A 25,314-nucleotide genomic window follows, 5' to 3' on the forward strand; every position below is an offset into this window, starting at 1 on the left:
ATGTTTTGTACAGTTACAGCAGACAACACTCATTCAGATTCCAGATCAAGGTAACCAGAGCTGGCTCCATTAAAGAGGGTCTAGGTAGTGTGTGTGTGTACACGTGAGCTGGGGGATGAGCAGGGAGATGGTCTGGAAGCCTGTTGTGGTTCGGGGTGACACTGAGTCAGAGTCAGTGGCTTGTGTCTCCTTCACAAAGTGGTTAACTGGTGTGGCCCTGTTGGACTCAGCAGCATTTCAGACACAGTGGTTGATGGCAGCAAGGCCATTCTGACATCCTTAGGGGAGATTTATTGAGAAGGTCCATGAGGTCTGGGTATAGGATGGCCCTTTTCTTCCTTCCTTCCTTCCTTCCTTCCTTCCTTCCTTCCTTCCTTTCTTTCCTTCCTTTCTCTCTCTCCTTTCTTTCCTTCTTCTTCTCCATCTCCTTCTTCTTCTCCTTCTTTTTGGTTTTTTGGGACAGGTTTTCTCTGTTTAGCTTTGTAGACTGGCCTTGAACTCACAGAGATCCTCCTGCCTCTGCCTTCTGAGTGCTTGGATTAAAGGCATGTGCCACCACTGCCTGGCCAAGGTGAGGTTTGTAAAAAGCATGAACTGGGAGATCTCAGACTGGGGATAATGAGACAGCTTAGGGTCAGTGCTGTGATCTTCGGAGGTGGCTGGCTCTGTCCTCCATCACTCTACCAGATCCTGCCTGAATAGTTATCCCTTCGGAGCGAGGTGAGGGAAGATGGCTGAGGGCCCCGAGGGCCACACCTTAGAGTATAAAGTAAGCCAGGCTGTAGACAGAGTCAAAGCCAGTGTCTCAGGGGCCAGTATTAAGAGAGTGGCCTCAGGCTAAGAGGCCTGTAGGAAAGACAAGACAAGCTGTTTCCTCTGACCAGAGGGAGGAGGGCTGAGGTGCTGGCTGGGGGTTTTCCTCAGCTGTGGGGAGTAGCTGAGTTGCTTATCCTGGGACCATCTCAGTCACCAACCATATTTAGAAGAGGAACTGGGAAAAGTGCTCTTCAGGAAGAGAGAGAATGGATTTTCTAATATTAAGCTCCAGGTTAGTGCAAGTGGGAGGCTTAGGCTGGCCAATGGAAGATACTAGAACAAACCTGGCTGCTTAGAGCAAATGTAGCTGCCTAGCTCTCCCATCATGTCTCCCCTGGGAATCAGGATGCACTTTGGAACCTTCTGCACTCCTGCCTTTGACTTTGGGGAGCAGATGTTCATTGCTTTAATTTTCAGATGAAACTCAGCATAGCAGTTCACTCTTAGCCAGTCATACTTCCTCCCTGTGACTCAGCTTCCTCACTAATGAGGCGATGACACACTCCACCAGCTAGCATTCACAGAGGCTTCCAGGTCTTCTGATGGACACTGTCCTAGTTAGGGTTTCTGTTGCTGTGATGAAACTCATGAGCGAAAGCAAGTTGGGGAGGAAAGGGTTTATTTGGCTTACACTCCCACAGCACAGTTCATCATCAAAGGAAGTCAGGACAGGAACTCAAGCAGGGCAGGAACCTGGAGGCAGAAGCTGATGCAGAGACCAATGAGGGGGAGCTGCTTACTGGCTTGCTTAGCTTGCTTTCTTATAGAATCTAGGACCACCAGCCTGGTGTGGCCCCACCCACAATGGGCTGGACCCTCCCCCCATTGATCACTAGAAAGAAAATACCCTGTAGGTGTGCCTGCTGTCCGATCTTATGGAGGTGTTTTCTTTTTTTCTTTTTGTTTGGTTTTTTGAGACAGGGTTTCTCAGTGTTGCTTTGGATCCTGCTGGAGGCATTTTCTTAATTGAAGTTCCTTCCTCCCAGATGACCCCAGCTGTGTCAAGCTGACATAAAATTAGCTGGCAAGGCTACCAAGGTGGACAGGAGGTTGAGACCCAGTGGGAGGAAGCTGAGAGTGGCCAAGCACTGTCCCTGTCCTGGGACTTCAGGTCTTTCCCTCACAGGTTCTGAAAATGAGTTGGGGTCAAAGCAGTGACAGCATACGATAGCTGTCATGGGCAACAAAGGACAAGATGGTAACCTAGGGTAGTTCTGGAGCGGTGCCGACATGGTAACTGTGGGTTGGTGTCTGGGGGCTGAAGTGTCTCATGTGAGTGTTGGGTTGAGAGTGAATGAAGAGATTTGAAGAGCTTACCACACGCTGTCGTTAAAACAAGGCTTCTCACAACATTCATTCAAGACCAAGGTGTTCTGGGTGGATTGCTTATAAATTATTACCTTTTTAAAAAGTGTGTGTGTGTTTTCAACACAGGGACTTCTAGAGGACACATTTAAACTATAGAATGCCTCAAAAGTTATAAATATGAAATCTCTCTCTCTCTCTCTCTCTCACACACACACACACACACACACACACACACACACAGCAAAACAAATTATCCTGAATTTTGGACACTGACTGTCCATGTTGTGATATTTCCATTTTGCTTTTTGCTGTGGTCTTAATGTTTGTATCTTTGTCTAAAGTCTATCCTCTCAAATCTAATACCAATGGAAATAGAAGGCAGGGGCCTTGGGAGGTGATGAAACATGGAAACAGAGCCTTTATAATGTGATCAGCACTCATTTTAACAATATGCTTTGGGGTGTGTGTGTGTGTGTGTGTGTGTGTACATGGATATAAGCATATGCACATGTGTGTAGAGGTCAGAGGTGTCATTCTCCTTGAGGTGTAACCCACCTTCTATATAAACACAGGGTCTCTCACTGAACACAGAGCTTGCCCAGTAGGCTAGGCTGGGTAGTAAACCCCAGGTATCCCTCTTTCTCCGCCTCTTCCCAGCATCAGGATTATGGGCACATAACCTGGCTTTTTTAGGCAGGTTCTGAAGACCAACTTGGGTGTTCATGCTTGCATAGCCAGCAATTTATCAGCCAAGATGTCTCCTCTGCCCCTGAAAAATTTCCTTATGCTCAGAGTAAGGTTCCATGTCTGAAATTCACACTATCTCATGAAATTCTCACTCCCCTGCATCCTGCAGAGGGAACAACAACAAGGTCAGTGTTTTACTAAAGTTCACACAGGTATTCAGCTACAGAGTCTTTGGTACAGGGGGAGGGGGCCTGAGTGGGGGGGCTGGGAGTGCAGGATTCCAGAGTCTGCTCCTGTCTTACTATAAAGTAGAACACAAAGATACATGCAAATGTCATAGGGTTTCACCATTTGGCAGCCCAAGGGGAAAAGTCAAATGCTTTGCATGTGAAGTCCCACACTTGACAAAGAATACAAAGCAGAGTCAAGTTTGCCATCATTGTCTTTCTTCTTTATTGTGTGTGTCTATGTACACATGTATGCAGAGGCCAGAGATCAATGCTGGTGTCTTCCCAGATCACTGTTCCACCTTGCATTTTGAGACAGGAACTCCCCTTGACCCTGGAGCTCACAGCTGCACTAGTAAGTCAGCAGCCACCAGCCATTTCTCCTGTCTCCGCCTCCCAGCAGTTACCCATACCTGGCTTCTTACATGGTTGCTGGGGACCCAAGCTCAGATCTTCACACCCACAGAGAAAGCACATCACTGATTGAATATCTCTCTCTCTCTCTCTCTCTCTCTCTCTCTCTCTCTCTCTCTCTCTCCCTCTCCCTCTCTCTCAGAAGCAATGTAATGCTGGGAGTCTCAGCTTGTGTTTCTACGCCAATTAACAATCGTACCCAGAAATCAGTTAATTAGCTCAGAGGCTATAAATCCACCTTAGCATTATCATTAGCCATTGGGAAACTTTAAGCTTATGATTCAATTTGGAAAGTGTGCATTTATTGATATTGTAGAAAGTGTACCTGTAGGCAAGGTTTAACTAGACCCTTATTTGTTTTCAGGGTGCTTCTCTAGACAGGAATAAATGAACACCTGGATGAGTTGAGAGAAATGTCAGTATTTATAGCAACAATGCTCTAGGCTATATTTCTTCCCATCCTCAAGGGGCTAAGGATCCTGTGTAAGGTCCACTGCATGCTAGGGAAACACTCTATGCTGACCCACACCCCGAACCCAGTTTTAAAATCCTTTTTAGTTCAAGGTTGTCATTGAGTCACAGAAAGTTACAAAGCCCATCGTTGTCTCCCTCTTTTTCCCTTGCTAAGCTCAGCTGCTCTCTTCCCTAGTTGCTCTTTAGCCATATATCAACCTCTCAGACAGGCAGCTGTAAACAAACGGAAAGGGAAAGGCCTGTTTATTTAATGACAGCATGACCAGATCTCAGAATAACGTCAGGAAAACAGGCAGTTGGTGTACAAACACAATACCTATTGAACAATATACAATGGTGCTTGTAGGTGAGACACGAAGGTTATGAATTATTATGATTTGTGAAATTCTGCATTGTGGAGGGACTTCCGACAGCATCTTTAGCTTCACTTATTTTTGTCATCATTACATGGGTAGCAGGGGTCCTTATGAGTTAACTGAAAGACCAGGAATAGTGATGATGTGTGTGAATGAGGAGCAGTGGGCTGGGCTGGCTGGCTGACTGCTGCTGAGGGCAGGCCCTTGGCTTGGCATCTGGAAGATGAGCTGGAGTGTCAGGGTACTGGCAGGTAGGGAGAGATAGTTTAATAATTTCTTTAATTTGAATTATGGCAATGTGACTGTCTTACATCGTCTGTGTCAAGTGTTATGGCATGATTAAAAAAACCCAGCAAGACCTCGTGTGAGCAGCTGAGGAGACCATGCTAATGGGGTCAGGGAGTTGTAGTCCCAGAAAGGAAAGGGGGTAGTTCAGGGACCCGTGATATTTTTAGCAATGTGATGTTTGATGTGGCTCTTAGGAATTACGGGAAAGGTTTGAGAGATGGAGCGAGAAAGAGAAGACTCCAGACAGGAAAACTCAATATGCAGAGGTGAGCACTGGTCAGGGGCCAGCATGAGACATTTGGTTTGGCAGGGACACAGGCAGGTACTTGCTACAAGAAAAACCAAAGGTGGTGAATCTAGACTGACGTCTTGTTTTAACCTGTGGCCCACTTCCCTTCTCAAACAGAGGCTCAGTGTGTCCAGGGGCTCACCCACCTCGTTCTTTGTGCCTCCGAGCATTAAGATGAGCATCTGGCCCAGAGAGGGGCTGAGTGGTGGGGTTGCAGGACCTTGGCAGAGGCCGTGAGTGGATTGTAGTGGATCCTTTCCCTGTACACGTTGGTTAGCTCAGGTGTTTCAGTAATGGACGGCTGACTGACACAGGCTGGTGCGGTTACAGAGTTAAACTGTTGTGTGTAGCTGAGGTCCTTCCATCATGGTTGCTATGTGATTGTGCATCCCATGAATACACCACAGTGTGTTTGTTCATACTCTGTTGATGGATGTTTTCTGCTTTCCAGTTTGAGGCTGTGATGAGATGCTCTGAACATCTCTGTGCATTTCTTTTGGTGGACATTGGGTTCCTTTCTCCTGGAATGGAATTGCTGAGTCATATCCATGTCTCACTTTGGGAGAAATTGCCAAACCATTTTCTAGAGCTTTTCTTAGTTTGTATTCCTACTGTCAGTGAGTCGGAAATATGCTGCCCTTACCCCACACTTGCGGTTGTGTTCCACTTTGTCATCTTGCTGGCTGTGGTGTATGGGTTCTGTAGAAATGTTTTAGCTGTTGTTATTTATAGTTTCTTTTTTAATTGTTGTTACACATATACTGGTGTACACACACACACACACACACACACACACACACACAGATTCCTAAATACATAAATACAACTTGTTCCATCTGAATAATGTTACTTGCATGTGTATGTTTTTAGAGCTATTTGGTATTGGGTAACCATCCATTAATTCTTGCTATGTTGTTCAGCCTGGCCTCGTATTTTCGACATAGCCCAGGCAGGGCTTGAGCCAGTGTTGAATTAGGTGTTCTCTTGCCTCAGCCCTAGCTAAGATTATAGGTATGCAGCACTGTGCCCAGCTTCTTATTTTTCTATCTTTTCTTCTGTTCTTCCCTTTTTTCCTCTCCCTCTCTTTTATATTTTTAATTTATATTAATCTCTGCTTATGTACAGACTGAGTAATTTGTTTGGAGAGATCTTTTGGGTAGCAGACTTTCTGTGAAAATCTTCCCTAGTTTGACATTTCTCCACCATGTAGCATAGCTGAGCATTGAGGTCTAGATTCAAAGTCTGTTTTCCTTTTGGAATTCCAAATTATTGCTCTCTTCCTTTTGATTTACTGTTGTTCATAAGTTTGTTTCCCAAATACTTAATTTTTTAAAAATGTAATACACACACACACACACACACACACACACGTAAAATATACATCACACAAAATTGGTCATTTAAACCAGTTATTTTGTAGCTAGTTCACTCTTATTCAAGTGGTTCCCAAATGACCAATCATGTAGTTGCTTTTTAGTCTTTCTAAAATAGTCTAATATCCTTTCTCTAAACCTTTCATAATTTTGTCTTTATGTTTTTTTTCTGGCAGTATGTCAAAACATGGGCGATTTTTGTTGTTTCTATCCTTTTAACTGTGTTTCTCATCTGGTGCATGTTTTCAAATGAAGACTTGGGTCTTCAGTCCTGCAAGATTTTTTTTTCTTTTTTAATTTCTTGTGTAGTGTGACTTCTGTAATCCATGTTTATTTGGGAGCAACAACTCTCTCTCTCCTCCATGTATCTTACATTTCCTCTTCCTGTACTATCTTTCTGATGGGAATGTCCTTCTGTATATATGTTTCTCTTATTGCTTGATGAGGCAGGAAGATAGGCAGAGCTAGGAGATGAGGAGAATTCTGGGAAAGGTAGGCAGGCCCTCGCCAGAGTTGCCATGCTGCAGAAGGAGTAAAACATACTAGGGCATCACTGGGTAAGCCACAGCCTAATGGCAATGCATAGATTGATAGGTAAGACAGAGCTAGCCAATAAAAAGCCCTAATCATTGGCCAAAAGATTTATAATTAATATAGCATCTGTGTGTTTATTTGGGGTTGAGGTGGCTGTGGGACCAGGCTGTTGGGAAAGAACCTCAGCAACAATCTTCCCTCCCCTCTTTTTTAATTGAAAACTGATTCTTTTATTATATATTATACCCTAATTATAGTTTTCTTTCTCTCTTCTCCTCCATGTTCCTTCCCGCCTCCCCTCCCTTCTAGATCCACCCCCTTTCTGTCTCTCATTAGAAAAGAACAGGTATCTAAGAGACGACTACCAAACATGACAAAATAAAATATAGTAAGATAAAGCAAAAACCATCAATAAAGCTGTACAAGGCAATCCAGCAGAAGGAAAAGAGCCCCAAGAGAAGGCACAAGAATCAGATACCCATTCATTCACACTCAGGAGTCCCATGAAAATACTGAACTGAAAGCTGTAATACACATGCAGAGGACCTGGTGCATACCCGTGTAGGCCGTGCGCTTGCTGCTTCAGTCTCTGAGTTCATGTGAGCCTTGCTCAGTTGGTTCAGAGGGCCTGTTCTCCTAGAGTCCTCCTTCCCCTCTGGTGCGTACATGCTTTCCACCTCCTCTTCCATGGGATTCCCTGATCTCTGGGGGGAAAATTGATGGAGAAATTCCATTTAGAGCGGTGTGTTTCAAGGTTTCTCTCTCTCTCTCTCTCTCTCTCTCTCTCTCTCTCTCTCTCTCTCTCTCTCACACACACACACACACACACACACACACAGCTGTGGGTCTCTGCATCTGTTTCTATCTGCTGTAGCATGAAGCCTCTCTGATGATGGCTGAATAAGACACCGATATATAAGTATAGGAGACTATCATTAGGAGTCATTTTATTTTATGTTTTTAGACCAATAATGTTTGGTGTTACCCGATGTCTCTGGGCTATCTAGTCTATTTCTTGGTTACCCAAGCAGTGTCAGGTATGGGTTCCTTCTCATAGAGTGGACCTTAAGTCAGATCAGACATTGGTTGGTTGTTCCCACAGGTTCTGTGTCACCATTGTCCTAGCCCATCTTGTGGCAGAACAGATTGGAGGTCAAAGCTTTGTGGCTGGGTTGGTGTTTGTTTCTGTTTTGGTAGCCTGCAGAATATCTTTCAGCACCCAAAACACTAGAATGTAGGGATGAAGGCTCATGTAGGAATGTAGGAACCAGCTCAACTTCATCATATTCAATGAGTTGTGTCGGCGTTGTCCTTGGCAATGTCAGCTGCTATCAGTTTCCAGAGAAGAACCCATCATCTTGGCAACAGCCTGGGTTGTTTGTGGATTTTCATGGGACTCCCTTGGCCAACAACTCAATCGAATACAATCCAATCTTGCTACTGGGAGCCTCTTTTGATGGCAAGAGATGCCCAGTTGAGATTGTGTCTTCCTCATTACTAGGAGACATCATTAGGGTCACCTTCATACATTTTCTGAAGTTTCCACTGCCCTAGGTTTCAATAGCATCTCTCAAATGTCCCTCAATTCCAGCTGTCTTTCCTCACACTTTCTTCCTTTACCAATCTCCCCTCCCCTTCCCTACCTGACCTCCTATTCCCATCCCACCCACACCCAGCCCACCTGTAAAATCTATTCTATTTCCTTCTCCCAAGGAGATACATGTATTCCACCTAGACCATTACTCTACATTTAACCTCTTTGGGTCTATGGATTGTAGCTTGCTTATCATTGACTTAATGGCTAATATCCACATATAAGTAAATACATGCCATTTTTACCTTTCTGTGTCTGGGTCACCTCACTCAAGATGATTTTAGTTCCATCCAATTGCCTGCAAATTTCATGATGTCATTTTTTAAAAAAAGTTGAATAATACTCCATTGTATAAATGTATCACATTTTCTTCATTAGTTCTGCTGAGGAACATCTAGTTTGTTTCTGGTTCCTGCCTATTATGAATAGAGCAACAATGAATATGACTGAACAAATATCCTTGTAAAGGCTGAAGCATCCTTTGGATATATTCCCAAGAGTGGTATCTCTGGATCTTGAGGTAGATCAATTCTAGCTTCCTGAGGAACTGCCATATTGATTTCCATAGTGGCTGTAGAAGTTTGTAATCCCACCAGCAATGGATGAGTGTTCCTTTTATCCTACATCTTAGCCAGCATGAGTTGTCACTTGTGGTTTTGATCATAGCCATTCTGAAAGACGAAAGATGCAATTTTTCAGAGTCATTTTGACTTTCATTTCCCTGATGACTAAAGATGTTGAACATTTCCTGAAGTTCTTTCTTTGCTACTTGAGCCTCTGCTTTTGAGAAATCTCTGTTTAGATCTTTACCCCATTTTTAAAAGGTGGGTTATGTGTTTTCTTGATATCCAGTTTTTTGAGGTCTTTATATATTTTGGGTATTAGTCCTCTATTGGATGTGGAGCTGGTAAAAATCTTTTCCCTTTCGCAGGCTGCCCCTTCCTCCAAATGATGGTGTCTTTCAGAAGCTTTTCAGTTTTATGAAGTCCTATTTATTAATCATTGGTCTTACACTTGTGCTATGAAATTCTGTTAAAAAAATCTTCTCTTGTGTCAATGAGTTCAAGGCTATTTCCCAATTTCTCTTCTATCAGATTCAGTGTATCTGGTTTTATGTTGACATCTTTGATCCTTGAGTTTTCTGCAGGGTGATAACTATGAATTTATTTGCATTCTCTTCTGCATGCAGACATCCAGTTACACCAGCACCATTTGTTGAAGATGCTGTGCTTTCCCCATTGTGTATTTCTGGCTTTTTAAAAAAATAAAATAAAAATCAGGTGTTTGTATATGTAGATTTATGTCTGGGCCTTCAACTCAATTTAATGTCTGTTTTTATGTAAATACCATGCATTTTTTTTTTATTACTGTAGCTCTGAGGTACAACTTGAAATCAGGGATGTGAGACCTCCAGCAGTTCTTCTATTGTTCAGAACTGCTTCAGTTATCCTAGGTGTTTTGTTTTTCCAAATGAAATTGAGAATTGACCTTTTGATGTCTGTAAAGAATTGTGTTGGAATTTTGATGGGGATTGTGCTGAATTTGTGCATTGCTTTTGGTAATATGACCATTTTTACTATGTTAATCCTACCAATCCATGACCATGGAGACCTTTCCATCTTCTGATATCGCCTTCAATTTTTTTCTCAACTCGTTGAAGCTTTGTCATACAAGTCTTTCTCTTACGTGGTTAGAGTTACCTCAAGATATTTTATATTATTTGAGGCTATTATGAAAGATGTTTCCCTAATCTCTTTCTCAGACCATTAGTCATTTGTTTTATGTGAGGGCTCCTGATTTTTGCAAATTAATTTTGTATCTAGCTACATTGCTGAAAGTATTTATCAGCTATAGGAGTTAGCCCAGTGAAATTTTTGAGGTCACTTATGTATAGTATCATATCATCTGCAAATAATGGTACTTTGAGTTCTTTCCTATTTGAATCCCCTTCATCTCCTTCAGTTGTCTTGTTTCTCTAGCTAAGTTTTCAAGTACTATTGACTAAGTATGGAGAGAATGGACAGCCTTGTCTTGTTCCTGATTTTAGTGGAATTGCTTCCGGTTTTTCTGCATTTAATTTGATGTTGGCTATAGGCTTGCTGTAAACTGCCTTTTTTTATGTTTAGGTATTGTACTGGCTGGTTTTGTGTGTCAACTTGACACAAGCCAGGGTCATCAGAGAGGAAGGAGACTTGCTGAGGAAATGCATCAATGAGATCTAGCTGTAAGGCATTTTCTCAATTAGTGACCCATAGGGGAGGGCCCAGCCTAAGGTGGGTGGTGTCATTCCTGTGCTGTTGGTCGGTCTTGGGTTCTATAAAGAGCAGGTTGAGCAAGTCATAGCAGGCTAGTAAGCAGCATCCCCTCTGGGGCCTCTGCATCAGCAACTGGTTCCAGGATCCTGTCCTGCTTGAGTTCCTCTCCTGATTTCCTTCAGTGATGAACAACAGTGTGGAGGTATAAGCTGAATAAACACTTTTCTCTCCAACTTGTTTTTTTTTTTTTTTTTTTTTTTTTTTTTTGTCATTCTTCATAGCAATAGGAACCCTACCTAAGACAGATATGTTCTTTGTATCCCTAATCTCTCAAGAACATTTATTGCGAAGGAGTGTTGGATTTTGTAAAAGGCCTTTTCTGCATCTAATGAGATGATCATGTGGTTTTTGTCTTTCAGTTTGTTTGCTTATACCGTGACTTACATTTACTGATTTTTTGTATATTGAACCATCCCTGCATCATCATAGTAGATGATCTTTTTGATGTGTTCTTGGATTCAGTTAGCAAGTATTTTATTGAGTATTTTTGCATCTATGTTTATCAGGGAAATTGGTCTGTAAATCTCTTTGTTCAGTCTGTATATGGTTTGAGTATCAGGGTAACTATAGCCTCATAAAATGTATTGGGCAGTGTTCCTTCTGTTTCAATGTTGTGAAAGAATCTTATACTCCATGTATACTCTATGGAAAATCCCCCATGGCCCAGGTCCTTCCCTATGTTTCCTAGCAAAGTGAAGAATTGTGGACCACCTATAGGGATGGTCTTGATTTTGCTGAGTCAGTATAATCCCATTCCCTTCGTGAATAGATGATTGCTGAGGAGCCAGGATGATGCTGCTCAGCAGGAGACATCCTCCCAATGACTCCTTCCTCTGGGGCCTCTGGTGTTCCGAGGCCTCTTATAATAAGCTGCTGTTTCTTTTTCCCAGCCCTACTCTGATGGGCTCATTGAGCTATTTCCTCAGCCCATGCAACTGCCAGGTATAGCCTTTGACAATCCTGTCAGCATCACTCTCCATCCCCAGGCCTAGGACTTAAAGCTCTGGGAGGAACTGTGAACCAGCCCTCAGGAGGATTCTGAGACATGTTTACGTTTGAAAGCCATAATGCTAGCCATGGGTTGGCTTTATTTGCTCTTTAACTATGCCATTATTTGTAACTGTATGTGTCATGCATGCACACACTCCAGGTGTGAAATGTTAATGCTAAGAGACACAGAGAGAGGCAAGAAGTCACAGAGTCCCTTCATTCTGTGCTTCACGAGCCCTTCTCAATGGCGAGCATGGCTCCAGCGGGGTGCCTGTCTACCCACACAACTTTACTATAACATACTATACTGTTTTCAGATTCATGGAATTTTGAGTTACAATTTCCCATTCTTTAAACACGATGTTTTGTGGCTAGAACTTCATCTTGAGAACTTGTGGTAAGAATCCTAAAGCTCACTTCTAGGCACTTCCTGTAGTATTGATTTAACTGTGTTCCTTAAAAGTTTGTGCACTGGAGATCTTTCTGTTTTCTGGTATCCTCTTTAATTTCTTTCTTTAATGGCTCAAAGTTCTTGTCATATAGGTCTTTCACCTGTTTGGTTAGGGTTACCCCAAGATATTTTAGGTTGTTTGTGGCTATTGTAAAGGGTGATGTTTCTTTGATTTCTTTCTCAGCCCCTTTATCATCTGTATATAGTAGGGCTACTGATTTTTTTTTTTTTTTTGAGTTAATCTTGTATCCAGCCACTTTGCTGAAGGTGTTTATCAGGTGTAGGAGTTCTCTGGTAGAGTTCTTCGGGTCATTATGTAAACTATCACATCATCTGCAAATAGTGAAAGTTGGACTTCTTTCTTTCCAATTTGTATCCCCTTGATCTCCTTTTGTTGTCTTATTGCTCTAGCTAGGACTTCAAGTACAATATTGAAGAGATATGGAGAGAGTGGACAACTTTGTCTTGTTCCTGCTTTTCAAGGAATCACATTGAGTTTCTTTCCATTTAGGCTGTCAGTTTGCTGTATATTGCCTTTATTATGTTTAGGTATGTTTCTTTTATCCTTGATCTCTCCAAGACCTTCATCATGAAGGGGTGTTGAGTTTTGTTGAACACTGTTTCAGCATCTAGTGAGATGATCATGTGGTTTTTCTTTTAATGGCAATCTCACTAAAAGCAATCTACAGATTCAATACAATCCCCATCAAAATCCCAGAACAATTCTTCACAGACCTTGAAAGGACAATGCTCAACTTAATTTGGAAAAACAAAAAACTCAGGATAGCCAAAGTAACCCTGTACAATAAAGACATTTCTGGAGGCATCACCATCCCTGACTTCAAGCTCAACTATAGAGCTATAATAATGAAAACAACTTGGTATTGGCACAAAAACATACAGGTAGACCAATGGAATCTAATTGAAGAAGACCCTGATATTAACCCACACACTATAAACACCTCTTTTTTGACAAAGAAGCTAAAACTATACAATGGAAAAAAAAAAAGAAGCCATTTTCAACAATTGGTGCTGGCACAGCTGGATGCTGATGTGTAGAAGACTGCAGATAGGTCCATATCTATCACCATGCATAAAACTTAAGATCAAATGGATCAAAGACCCCAACATAAATCCAGCCACACTGAACCCTTAGAAGAGAAAGTGGAAGGTACCCTTCAAGGAATTGGTACAGGAGACTGCTTCCTAAACATAATATCAGTAGCATAGATACTGAGATCAACAATTAATATATGGGACCTCCTGAAACTGAGAAGCTTCTCTATGGCTAAGGACACAGTCAACAAGACAAAAGGGCAGTCCACAGAATGGAAAAAGATATTCACCAACCTCATATCTGACACAGGGCTGATCCCCAAAATATACAAAGAACTCATGAAGCTAGTCACCAAAACACCAAATAATTCAATTAAAAATTGGAGTACAGAACTAAACAGAGAATACTCAATAGAGGAATATAAAATGGCTGAAAGACACTTAAGAAATTGCTCAACATCCTTAGCCATTAGGGAAATGCAAATCAAAACAACTCTGAGATACCATTTTATACCCATCAGAATGGCTAAAATGCAAAACACCAACGACAGCTTATGCTGGAGAGGATGTGGGGAAAGGGGAACACTCCTCCACTGCTGGTGGGAGTGCAAACTCGTACAGCTACTTTGGGAATCAGTGTGGCGGTTCATCTGGAAAATGGGAATCATTCTTTCTCACAATCCAGCAATTCTACTCTTAGGCATATACCCAAAGGATGCACATTCATATAACAGGACATCTGTTCAACTATGTTCATAGCAGCTTTATTTGTAATAGCCAGATCCTGGAAGCAACCTAGATGTCCCCAATCAAAAAAATGAATACAGAAAATGTGGTACATTTACACAATGAAGTACTACTCAGCATAAAAAAACAATGGAATCTTGAAATTTGCAGACAAATGGGTGGAACTTTAAGAAACCATCCTGAGTGAGTAAGAAACCAACCTAACCCAATCACAGAAAGACAAACATGGTATGTACTACTCATATACAGATTTTAGACGTAGAGAAAGGTTTATCAGATTACAATCCACACCTCCAGGGAATGTAGGAAACAAGAAGGACTATAAGAGAGACATACATACACAGTCCCCCAGTGAAGGGGAAAGGGACAAGAGCCTCTGAACAAATTGGGGACATGGGGGGAGGGGGAGGGAGAGAGGAAAAAAGAAGGGGAGAGGAGGAGGGGGAGGAGAACATGAGGGGGGGAGGGGGAGGGAGAGAGGAAAAAAGGAGGGGAGAGGAGGAGGGGGAGGAGAACATGAGGGATCAGGAAGATTGAGTGGGGAGATGAATAGAGGAGAGCAAAAAAAGAGACCCATGAAAAGAGGGGGCCATTACAGGTTTAAAGAGAGATCTGGCACGAGGGAACTGTACAGAGATCCACAAGGATGACCCCCAACTAGGATTCCAAGCAATAGTGGAGAGGCTACATCAAATGCCCTTCCCCAATAATGATATTGATAACTACCTTAAATGCCATCCTAGAGCCTTCATCCAGTAGCGGGTGGAAGCAGAAATCCACAGGTAAGCACTGAGCCAAACTCCTGGAGTCCAGTAGTAGAGAGGGAGGAGTGATGAACAAAGGGGTCAAGACCATGCTGGGAAATCCCACAGAAACAGCTGACCTGAGCCAGTGGGAACTCATGGACCCCAGAGTGACAGCTGGGGAACCAACATAGGACCAAACCAGGCTCCCTGACGTGGGTGTCATAGATTGGGCAGTCTATGGGGCCTCTGGCAGTAGAACCAGGATGTAGCCCTAGTGCTTGAAATGACTTCAGGAGCACATTTCCCATGGGCTAGAGACACGGAGGTGGGGGGGTAGGGGGCTGAGGGGGAGGATGGGGGGTAGGAGGCTAAGGGGGGAGATTGGGGGGGAGGGGAGGCCCTTCTCCAAATGACTTGACAGATTTTGATGATCCCTCATAGAAGGCCTCACTTTTCCTGCGGAGTGGATGGGGGATGGGATGAGGAGGTAGGTGAGGGGACATGGGAGGGTAGGAGGGAGAGGAAACTGGGATTGATATGTAAAATAAGATTGTTTCTAATTTAAATAAAATTTATTAATAAAGAAAAAGTTTGTGCATTGAGAGCTCTGTTCTCAGTGTAGCAGTACTGGGAGGTGAGACTCTGGAAGGGAGCCCCAGGGCTGGGAAGATGGCTAGGTGGTTAAAGCACTTGCCATGCAAGCAAGACCTGGTTTTAGTTCCCCAGAACCTGTATAAATGCTGGGCGGGCATGGCAACTCGCTTGTAATTCCAGCCATGGAAGGTAGAGCCAGGAGATTCCTCACAGACTCCAGCCTCCTTCCCCAAGCAGGCTGGCTAGTAAGACTATGCTTACTGGCAAGCTCTGCATTTAATTGGGAGACCTTGCCTCAATAAGACGGAGTGAAGTAGAGGAAGATTTCTGACATCAGGTTCAGGTGCCACACCTGCATGCACACCTTTCTTTCTCTGTCTCTGATTCTCTGCGTGCCTCTTTGTCTCTAAGATAGCCTGCCTTGGATTTTTATTTCACTGTCACAATGAACAATGAGCTAATACCTCCTCAGGGACACTGTCGGGTGTTACTGGGACTAGGCATGCCCGGAAGGCCTGAGCATGCAGAGCTACCCCACCCTCTGAGGTGTGGGGGACATAATTATAATTTGAGTGTTGTGCTATGGTTTACAGATTGGGTTGTCACACTGATGTCTCCATGCCTTGGGCCCCTGCAGGTTCTAAGCAACAAGGAGAATGGAGTCGGTCTTCACTTTGCGATATCAGAACTTCTAGCTCTCCTGTAACTCATGAACACAAAAACCCTTTCTCTTGTGCTTAGACCTGGTCCTTTTGTCCCTAATTTCCTCAGCCTCACAGGAGATTCTGTAATTCATATCCTTTGGGATCTTGGGGTGTCAGGACAGATTCGATGTGTAACCTTTGCCATCAGGCTGCTCGCAGTGACAGTTGACCCCTGTGTCAGCACATGGCTGCCCAGGCTAGGCAAGAGTCTTCGGCATCTACACAGTGCCACAGTGAGTCCTCTATGTCTGCAGACAGTGCCATAGTGAGTCCTCCCTATTTGCAAACAGTGCCACAGTGAGTCCTCCCCATCTGCAGACAGGGCTACAGTGAGTCCTCCCAGTCTGCAGACAGTGCCACAGTGAGTCCTCCCAGTCTGCAGACAGTGCCACAGTGAGTCCTCCCCATCTGCAGACAGGGCTACAGTGAGTCCTCTCCATCTGCAGACAGTGCCACAGTGAGTCCTCCCCATCTGCAGACAATGCTACAGTGAGTCCTCCCAGTCTGCAGACAGTGCCACAGTGAGTCCTCCCCATCTGCAGACAGGGCTACAGTGAGTCCTCCCCCATCTGCAGACAGTGCCACAGTGAGTCACCATTCCCAGTGCTGGCTTGGCTCCCTGCCCCTTCCTTGCTTTTACAGCCTGCTTGGGCTCCTAGCCACAGACTGAGGTCTACAACAGGACTCTCCCTAGACTCTACCTCCAGTTCTTGGCTGTTACCGCTATCTTCTGAGCAACATTTCTCCTCTATTTTCCTCTGCTCCGGATGAATCGAGTTTTTCTTTTAACATCTCAGCAAATCACAGCCCCCCCCCTCTCATTTTATTTTGCTTCCACACCCACCCCCTTGTTACTTTGTTGCTTTAACCAGCTAGCTCCGTGCTTTGTGTCAACCTGCCTTCTGTTAGAGGAACCGTCTCCGCCTCTTTGTGTTCTTGCTTTGAACCGTTCTTATTCAGAAAGCCAATTTCATCTGGTGCCCTTGAATTGTTATTTTTAATAGCAGTGCCGCTTTCCCATGTTCTTTCTATTTCCCAGCAAGGGCTCTCAGCAGCTGGATTGGGGTTGTAGCTGGGCATGGGTTTGTGGAAGGGGGTGCAGCGCCTGTGAAGCCAGAAGATGGTGCCAGCTATCCCTCCCTGTGGCTGGAGTTACCAGTGGTGAGCCACCTGACCTGAGTGCTGGGAACTGAACTCAGGTCCTCCACAGGAGCAGTGTGTGTGTTTAACCACCCAGCTCTCTCTCCAGCCCCTCGCTTGATTTTTTAAAAAAAAAGATTTTGTTTTTATTTAGATTATGTGGGTGCATGTAAGTGCTTGTGTGTGTCTGTACATCTGTCTGTCTGAGCATAGGTTTGTGGACACGGGTGAAGGTGCCCTTACAAGCATCCTTAGAGTGTCTGTCTCATTAATCCTGTCCTTACAGAGGACCTGAGTTTGGTTCTCAGCATCCCTGTCCAGAAGCTCACAGCTACTGTAAGAACAGTATATGCTCTTAACTGCCAAGCTGTTTCTCTGGCCCCTTCTCTCTCTCCCTGGTGCTCCTCTAACTGAACTGAAACTCCAAGAGGATTAATGTGACAGACACCCTAAGGAAGTAAGGTTGAAACGTGGGAGAGTCAAACTTCTGAAGCCAGGGCATACCAGAGAAAAGAAAAGTTGGAACTTCAGATTGGTCTCCACGTAGACAAGTGTCAGGTGTGAGCAATGATCGAGTCCTCTGGGCTTTGGAGGGCTTGCAGGAAGTTTGGGGCTTAGAGCTCTTAAAAATCCCCACGTGAACTGGGGAGGTGGCTCAGTTAGTAATTTTGGACCACAGCCCCACAACCTACATAAAAAAACCAAGGCATGGTGAAGTGCTAGAGAGATGGGGACAGAGGTGTCCCTGAGACTTGCTGATCTGCCAGCTTAGCATACTTGGTGAAACCTAGGTCAATGAGAGATTTTTGTCTCAAGAAAACCAAAGTGGATAGCCTTCTGAACAAATGCACTGGAACTTTCCTTATGGCTGTTCTTTCACGCATGCATGCGTGTGCATAAGCACAGACACATACACACAAACACACACACAAACACACACACACACACACACACACACACACACACACACACTTCTGGGTGCTACTGAGGATGCCAGGCTGGTATTGGCTTCAATTGAGAAAGCAACAGTCTTCAATTTAGTACTGACAGTTTCCAGCAACTTCTCTTCAATCCGACTTGACAAGGGTTATGCTGCAGATTGAAGGAGAATAGTCTCCATGGGTTCTTGAGTTTGCATATGTGGTCCCCAGCCTGTGGTGCTGTTTGGGGAAGTAGTGGGAAACCTTTAGCCTTTAGGAGGTGGGGCCTCACTGGAGGAAGTGCCTCAGCAGGAACCAGAATAAACCTTTGCTCCTTAAGCTGCCTCATCAGGGTGTAATCACAACAGTAAGATAGTACTTGAGGTAAATACTGTTGACAAGATCTAGAATTGCCCCTGGGCATGCCTTTGAAGGGCTAGCATGAGTATCTTAATTAAAGAGGCAAGACCAACTGGAAAGGTGGGCAGAAGTGCCCTGTGTTCTGGGGTCCTGGAAAGAATAGAAACTAGAAATAGGGCAGAGCTCTCCAGTTAGGTGTCTCTGCTTCCTGACTGTGGATACAATGTGACTAGCTGCTTCAAGTGCCTGCAGCCTCATCTTCTCCACCATGATGGACTGTACACTGGACCTGCGAGTCAACATAAGTCCTTTTTCCTTCAGTTGCTTCTGTGAGGGTATTTTATCACAGTGATGGGACAAGTAGCCAATGCAAGCCATTTGCTTTATTGTTCCAGGGGATGCCTTTCATAGGCAGGGCTACTTAAACTCTCAGAGGCTGAAGAGGACAATCTTAATGTGAAGACAAGACAGAATAGACAGACAGACTCCAATTCTATGCATCAGAGCATCCTTGCAGATGTAGAAATATGCTTACAAATAATAACATGAATGATGTAAAAACTCTTATATGTAATTACTGATATTATCAGTAACCTTAATTACATAATTGTGTCAATATTTTCAATTCTTTCTTGAGTGTAGGGGTTGAGCTGGTGTCTCCTCTAACTCAGACTGGCCTGGGATTCACTGTGTAGCACAGACTGGGTTCCAAACCCAAATTCTCCTGTCCTGGGATTACATATACACCTCCACACCCTGCTTTTGATGGGGGCTTTTGGGGATGTGTTTTCGTGGACAGTACATCACCAACTGACTTATCTCCTTGCCCATAGCCATCTATCTAGAAAAGAACACTTCTGGACCAGCCTCCATGAAACACAGCCATATCCTAAACTAGTCCATTCTGCTATATCTGCTCTCTATCAACCACTTGATGATGATCAAAACTCATATTTAAAGTTGTGCATAATTATCAAGGCATATGCTCTCTCTGTATTTCTGTGGATTCTTCTCATCATCTTGTGTTGGCCCACATGTCCCTCTTCCTTGTATTCATCGAGTTTCTGGACTTGCTTACAGCAAGTGTCCGTGGGTGGTTAACTTGGAGTCATCCCTTTTCCCTCCCACTTGACTGGCAGTCTGTGTGGAAATCAGATTCCGGTTGGGTCCTTCTCAACTTCAGACTTACGTTGTGCTGCTGTGTGCCTTCTTGTGTTGGGTGTTGGAAGAACTTCAACGCTCTGCCAGGCTTTATCTCTTTGTAAGTAATTTAGCTTTTCCCGCCTACTCATGCAATACCTTTTCAGAAGAAAATTATAATTTGATCCATAGAAACTGTACATGTTGGGGGGGGGGGCTGTGCGAAGCACACAATGTTCCAGTCAAGATAAGTGTCTTCCTTGACTTAATCGTTTTTCTCAGTGGTAGAAGCATTCAAAATCCTTTCTTCTAACTTCTTTGGTTTTAGGGTTTGTGTTTTTGAACAGGATCTTGTGTGCCTCAGGTCTTGAACTTGCTGCGTAGCTGAGTTTGACCGGGAGCCTCTGGTTCCCCTGCCTCCACCTCCTGGATGCTGGGGTTTCGGAAGTGCATCATATACGCAGGGTTGGGGATGGAACCCAGGGCTTTGAACCAATGGATCCACGGGACCCCATTCAACCCAGGCCAGCCTTAAACTCACTATGTAGCCAAGGATGGGTTGATCATCCAGTCCTCCCTCCCCCACCTCCCCAATGCTGGGATTACAGGAGTGTACCACCATGTTGATAACTTCTTACAACTCAGGACTTACAAAAAAGCAACACCAAGATTTATCTCTACTAAATATGCCTTGGAACCCATGGCCCATGCTTTCCTCAAGCCTCTCCCCACTACTCTCCCCAGCCTTGGTAACTAGTGCTCTGCTCCATACTTCCAAACCCAACATTTTCAGTCTCCATGTCTGGGTCGATCATGTGGTGTTTACTGTTCTGTATGTGGCTTATTTCATGTGACACGGCATCTCCAGGTCCATCCATATAGTTGCAAATAACAGGAGTTCACACTTTCTATGACTGAATAGTATTTTATTACGTATATATACCACAATTTCTGTAATTGCTCATTACTCGATTGTCTTTTAGGCTGACATTCCATTCCTTGGTTACAGAGAACAGTGGCATAAGAATATGGGAGGGTATGGGAGATGTCTCTTTGGCATACTGATTTAATTTCATATATATTTATAAGCCAGATTGCTAGACTATACAGCAATTTTATTTTGGGGGGAATTTCCATGTAGTTTTTTTTTTTTTTAACAACATCTGAATTCATTTAGATTCCCACTAATGCTATATAAGTGTTTCTCTTTTCTCTACATCTTTACCCACATTTGTTATTTTTCATTTTCGATACTAGTCACTGTAATTGGGATGAAGCGATATCTTGTTGGGGTTTTGATTTCCATTTTTTTTCTGATGATTAGTGAGGCTGAATATTTTTAAAATTTATTTATTTATTTGGCTTCTCAAGACAGGGTTTCTTTGTAGCTTTGGAGGCTGTCCTGGAACTCACTCAGTAGACCAGGCTGGCCTCAAACTCAACTGGATCCACCTGCTGTATGTCTCTCTCTCTCTCTCTCTCTCTCTCTCTCTCTCTCTCTCTGTGTCTGTCTGTCTGTCCGTCTGTTTTTTTTTGGGAGAATGTACACAGAAGTGCAGTTTTCTGTGGAGGCCAGAAGAGGACACTGGATCCCCTGGAGCTGGAGTTACATGCATTTGTGAGCTACCAGATGTAGGTGCTAGAAACTGAACTCCAATCCTTTATAAGAACAGAAAGTGCTCTTAGCCAATGATCCATCTTTCCAGCCCGGTCTTAGGTTTTCTATTGCTCAGATAGAACACCATGACTAAAAGCAACCTAGGGAGGAAGGGTTTATTTCACCTTTTAGCTTGTAGGTCCAGCACAAGGGAAGCCAGATCAAGAACACAGGGCAGGAACTTGGGGGCGGGAGCTGATGCAGAGGCCATGGAGGGGTGCTGCTTACTGTCCTGCTCCTCATGCTTGCTCAGCTTGTTTTCTTATAGGACCACTAGCCCAAGGATGGCACTGCCCACAGTGAGCTGGGCCCTCCCACATCAGTTACTGATCAAGAAAATGAACTATAGGTTTTTCCACAAGCCAGTCTGGTGGGGTCATTTTCTCATTTTCCCTTTTCCAAAACGATTTTAGTTTGTGTCAGGTTGACATCAAACTAGCCAGCACAAAGCCCCGACAGTTTCCACAATAGTCATTTTAACTGGGGCAAAATGAATTCTCATTGGAGGTCTTCATTTGCACCTCTCAGATGATAACTGATGTTGAGTATTTTCTTATTTACTAGTTGACTATGTGTATGTTTTCTTTTGAGAAATGCCTATTTAGGTACATTGTCCATTTTAAAATCATATCATTTCTGGGCTTATTCTTCATTAAATTGTTTGAGTCCCCGTGTGTTTTAGATTATCAGCCCTCACCAGATGTGTAGTCTGTAGATGTTTACTCCCATCCTGTATTTACCTCTTCATTCTGAGGATTGTTCCTTTTCCTTTGTGGACAAGCCTTTCAGTTTGGAATACTCCCGTTCTTGCATTTTTCGTCCGTGCCCTGTAGTTTCGGTGTCTTATCAAAAAAAACTCAGCATTGAGACAACACCAGAAAGTGTTCTATGCTCGGGTTTTCTAATCCCGGTCTCACAGTTTCATGTTTAATTATTTTGAGTTGGTCTTTGTCTACGATGAGTTGGTCTTTGTGGGCGATGGGGTTGTAGTTTCATTCTGCAGTTTCCTCTCGCCCTTTATCGAGGAAAGTTCTCCTCTCCTGTGTTCTTTGCATCTTTGTTGAAGATCGGTATGCTATAGGTGTGTGGGGTTTATCCCAGTGTCTCTAGTCTGTCCCCTGTCTACTGTTTTGATGACTGTTGTCTTAGTTATGGTTACTATGACCAAAGTAACTTGGGAAGGAAAAATTTATTTCACTCACAGTTCCGTATAACAGTTCATTGTCTGAAGCAGTGAGGGCAGGCACTCAATCAGGGCAGGAACCTGGAGGCAGGGGCTCACGCAGAGGCCATGGAGGGTGCTGCTCACTGGCTTGCTTCACACAGATTGTTCAGCCCGCTTTTCTATAGAACCCAGGACCACCAGCTCAGGGATGGCACCACCCACATTGAGCTGGGAGATCTCCTATCAATCACTGATGAAGGAAATGCCCTACAAGCTAGCCCACAGCCTGATTGTATGAGGGATTTTCTTAACTGAGGGTCCCTCTTAACTGATAATTCTAGCTTGTGTCGAGTTGACATAAAACTAGCTAGAACAACGGTAGCTCTGTAGTATATTTTGAAGTAGTTAGATATGATGATGTTACAGCTGTTTTCTGTTCACTGATGATGACTTTGCTGTCTGGCCTTTTCATTTAATTTTTGGTAGTTCCATATGAATTTTAGGATGTTCTGTGGGTATGTGACTGATATTTTCATATGGACTGTGTTGAATCTAAAGATTGCTTTGGGTAGTATGGACATTGAATAATACTTCTCTTTTCCATCTATAAGCAAGGGATGTCTTTCAGCCTTTATATGCCTTCTTCCATTTCTTTTGTAAACATTTTTATTATTTTCAGTGTAGAGAGCTTTCATCTCTTTAACATTTTTTTTAAAAATTTATTTTTGATAACTTATAAATGTCTTTGTTTTCTTGATTTCTTCTTCAGGTAACTTATTGGTGTGTAGAAAAGATACTGATTTTATTACATTGGTTTTGTATCCTGCCACTTTGCTGAATTTGTTATCAATATTAATTATTCTTTATTTATTGTTCTAGTAGGGGTGTGTGTCTATGCGTGAAGACAGCGATAATTTGATTTCTTCCTTTCTAACTCCAATGTGTGGTATTTCTTTGTCTTGCTAATTGCCCTGGCTGAGACTTTTATCCTATTGAACAGCAGTGGTAAAAGTACACATCTCTACCTTGTCCCGGACCTCAGTGGGAATGTGTTCACCTCTTTGACACTCCACATGATGCTGTCCACAAGCTTTTTAGGATGCTGCTCTCTGAAGCTCTTTCTCCTGAGGTGAACCTTTTAGTACCACATACTTGTGAACCAATGTTTCTTCATATTTCTTTTGAGAAAATACCACCACCACAGTCTGTCTCTAACACCGCACGTTTTATTTCATTAATTAATAGATTAATTCTTTTTTGTGGTGTTAGAGGTTGAGCCTAGGCCTCACACATACTAGGCAAATGTCCCGTCTCTGAACTACACCCCCAGCCCTTTTTAAGCCATTCTTTTGAGGCAGGCTTGCACTGTTACACAGGCTGACCTGGCATTCACTGTCTCCCAGCAGACCTCGTGTTCCCCCTGCCTCAGTCTCTGGACTGCCTGGGATTTCTTTCTTAGCAACAGTGACAGTGTTCGTGTATCTGTGCCACACTGTTCCCTGTGACAGTCTCATAGCTCTGCTATGTGAGACCTGGTATTAACATCACCACGGTGGTGATCCCGATGTTCTCACAGTCCCAGGGCACCAGCGAGCCTGGCTTCACAGTAGCCCTGGCTAGTGGACCGTGTTCCTAAAGCCTTTTGACATTGGGTATGCCTTTCACGTAACTCTGCAATGTGGTGTGGTATCTGTGGTAACTTTGATAATGGTGGTCATAACATAAGTGTGTGACATTTGGCCCATTTAGTCACAGGTACAACGTTGAATTCTGTAGTTATGTAATTCTGTAGTTCTTAAAAAATGTACATCTAAATAAAATGATAGGGCTAATAGGTTTTAGGAAAAGTCAAATGTTGTGCCAATCTAGTTACTTAAGGATGTTTTACTCATGGATGAGAGTTACGATTGTGTGTGTGTGTGTACATGTGTGTGACTTATTCCTGTGTATTTGCATGTGTCTGCAGGTGCATGTATGAATATATATGTGTACATAGAAACGTTGTTGGTTTGGTGTGTCTTCCTCCACCCCAGCTTTTGAGAGAGGGTCTCTCATTGAATCTGGAGCTCACAAATTCAGCTGTGCCCCCTGGTTGGCAAGCTCCAGGGATCTTTGTATCTCCGCATTCCCAGAACTGGGATTAAGTGTGTGTTCTGCCATGCTTAGCTCATTGTACATGGATCTGGGGGACCAAACTCTGTTCCTTGTACTTAGAAGGCTATCACTTTAATGACTGAGCCGTCTCCCAGTCTGGAGAGATATGGTTTTGGTAGAGACCAGCAGTGGTGGTCCAACAGAATAGGATTCTGTCATTGACCCTAGAGCTCACATGATTCTGATGGTGCTGGCAGTGTTCTGTAACCTTGAAGTCATGCTGGTGCCATGGAGGGAGGAACAGTCACATTTGTAGGTGGAGAAACTTTTCGGTTTTGAGAAGTGGGTCAAGTGTTACATAAAGTTATGTAACAACAAATGACAAAGCCGGGCCTAAGTTTGGGTTCTCTGCATAATGCAAACAAACTCCTTTCTCTACCACATTCTGAGGTTTATTCAGCCTAATTTAAAGGTGTCTGTGTCTTCTCGCTCTCCTAGGGCCTAGAGCAGGCACTGAATCATGACTATAGTCACAATGTCCATTCACCTACACATGTTTGTAAGTGACACTGACCTAAGTCACATAAAATGTGTTGCATTTGAACTTCTGGTAAGCAGTAAAGAAGGCTCTGTGCTAAACTGAAGTGCTCGGTAGTTTACTCACAACCCTGTAAATAGATTTATTAGACAATGCAGGTGTCCAGGTGAGTTTTATATCAACTTTGCACAGGCTAGAGATGCTTGGGAAAAGGGACTGTCCACTGAGAAAAATACCTCTGCCTCCATGAGACCGGCTTATAGGCAAGTCTGTAGGGCATTTTCTTAATTAGTGATTAATGAGTGAGGGCAGTACCATGCCTAGAATGGTGGTCCTG

At 43.6% G+C, this 25,314-nt stretch overlaps 1 protein-coding gene across 1 annotated transcript in view; it reads left to right on the forward strand.

Annotated features, from left to right (window-relative positions):
• The window catches only part of Shc3 (SHC adaptor protein 3), a 144,272-nt gene that overhangs the window by 24,161 nt on the left and 94,797 nt on the right, over nt 1–25,314 (forward strand). The gene's annotated exons all lie outside the window — the stretch shown is intronic.

This window comes from Phodopus roborovskii, unplaced genomic scaffold (genome assembly GCF_943737965.1).
Source record: "Phodopus roborovskii unplaced genomic scaffold, PHOROB, whole genome shotgun sequence".
Taxonomy (NCBI): Eukaryota; Metazoa; Chordata; class Mammalia; order Rodentia; family Cricetidae; genus Phodopus; species Phodopus roborovskii.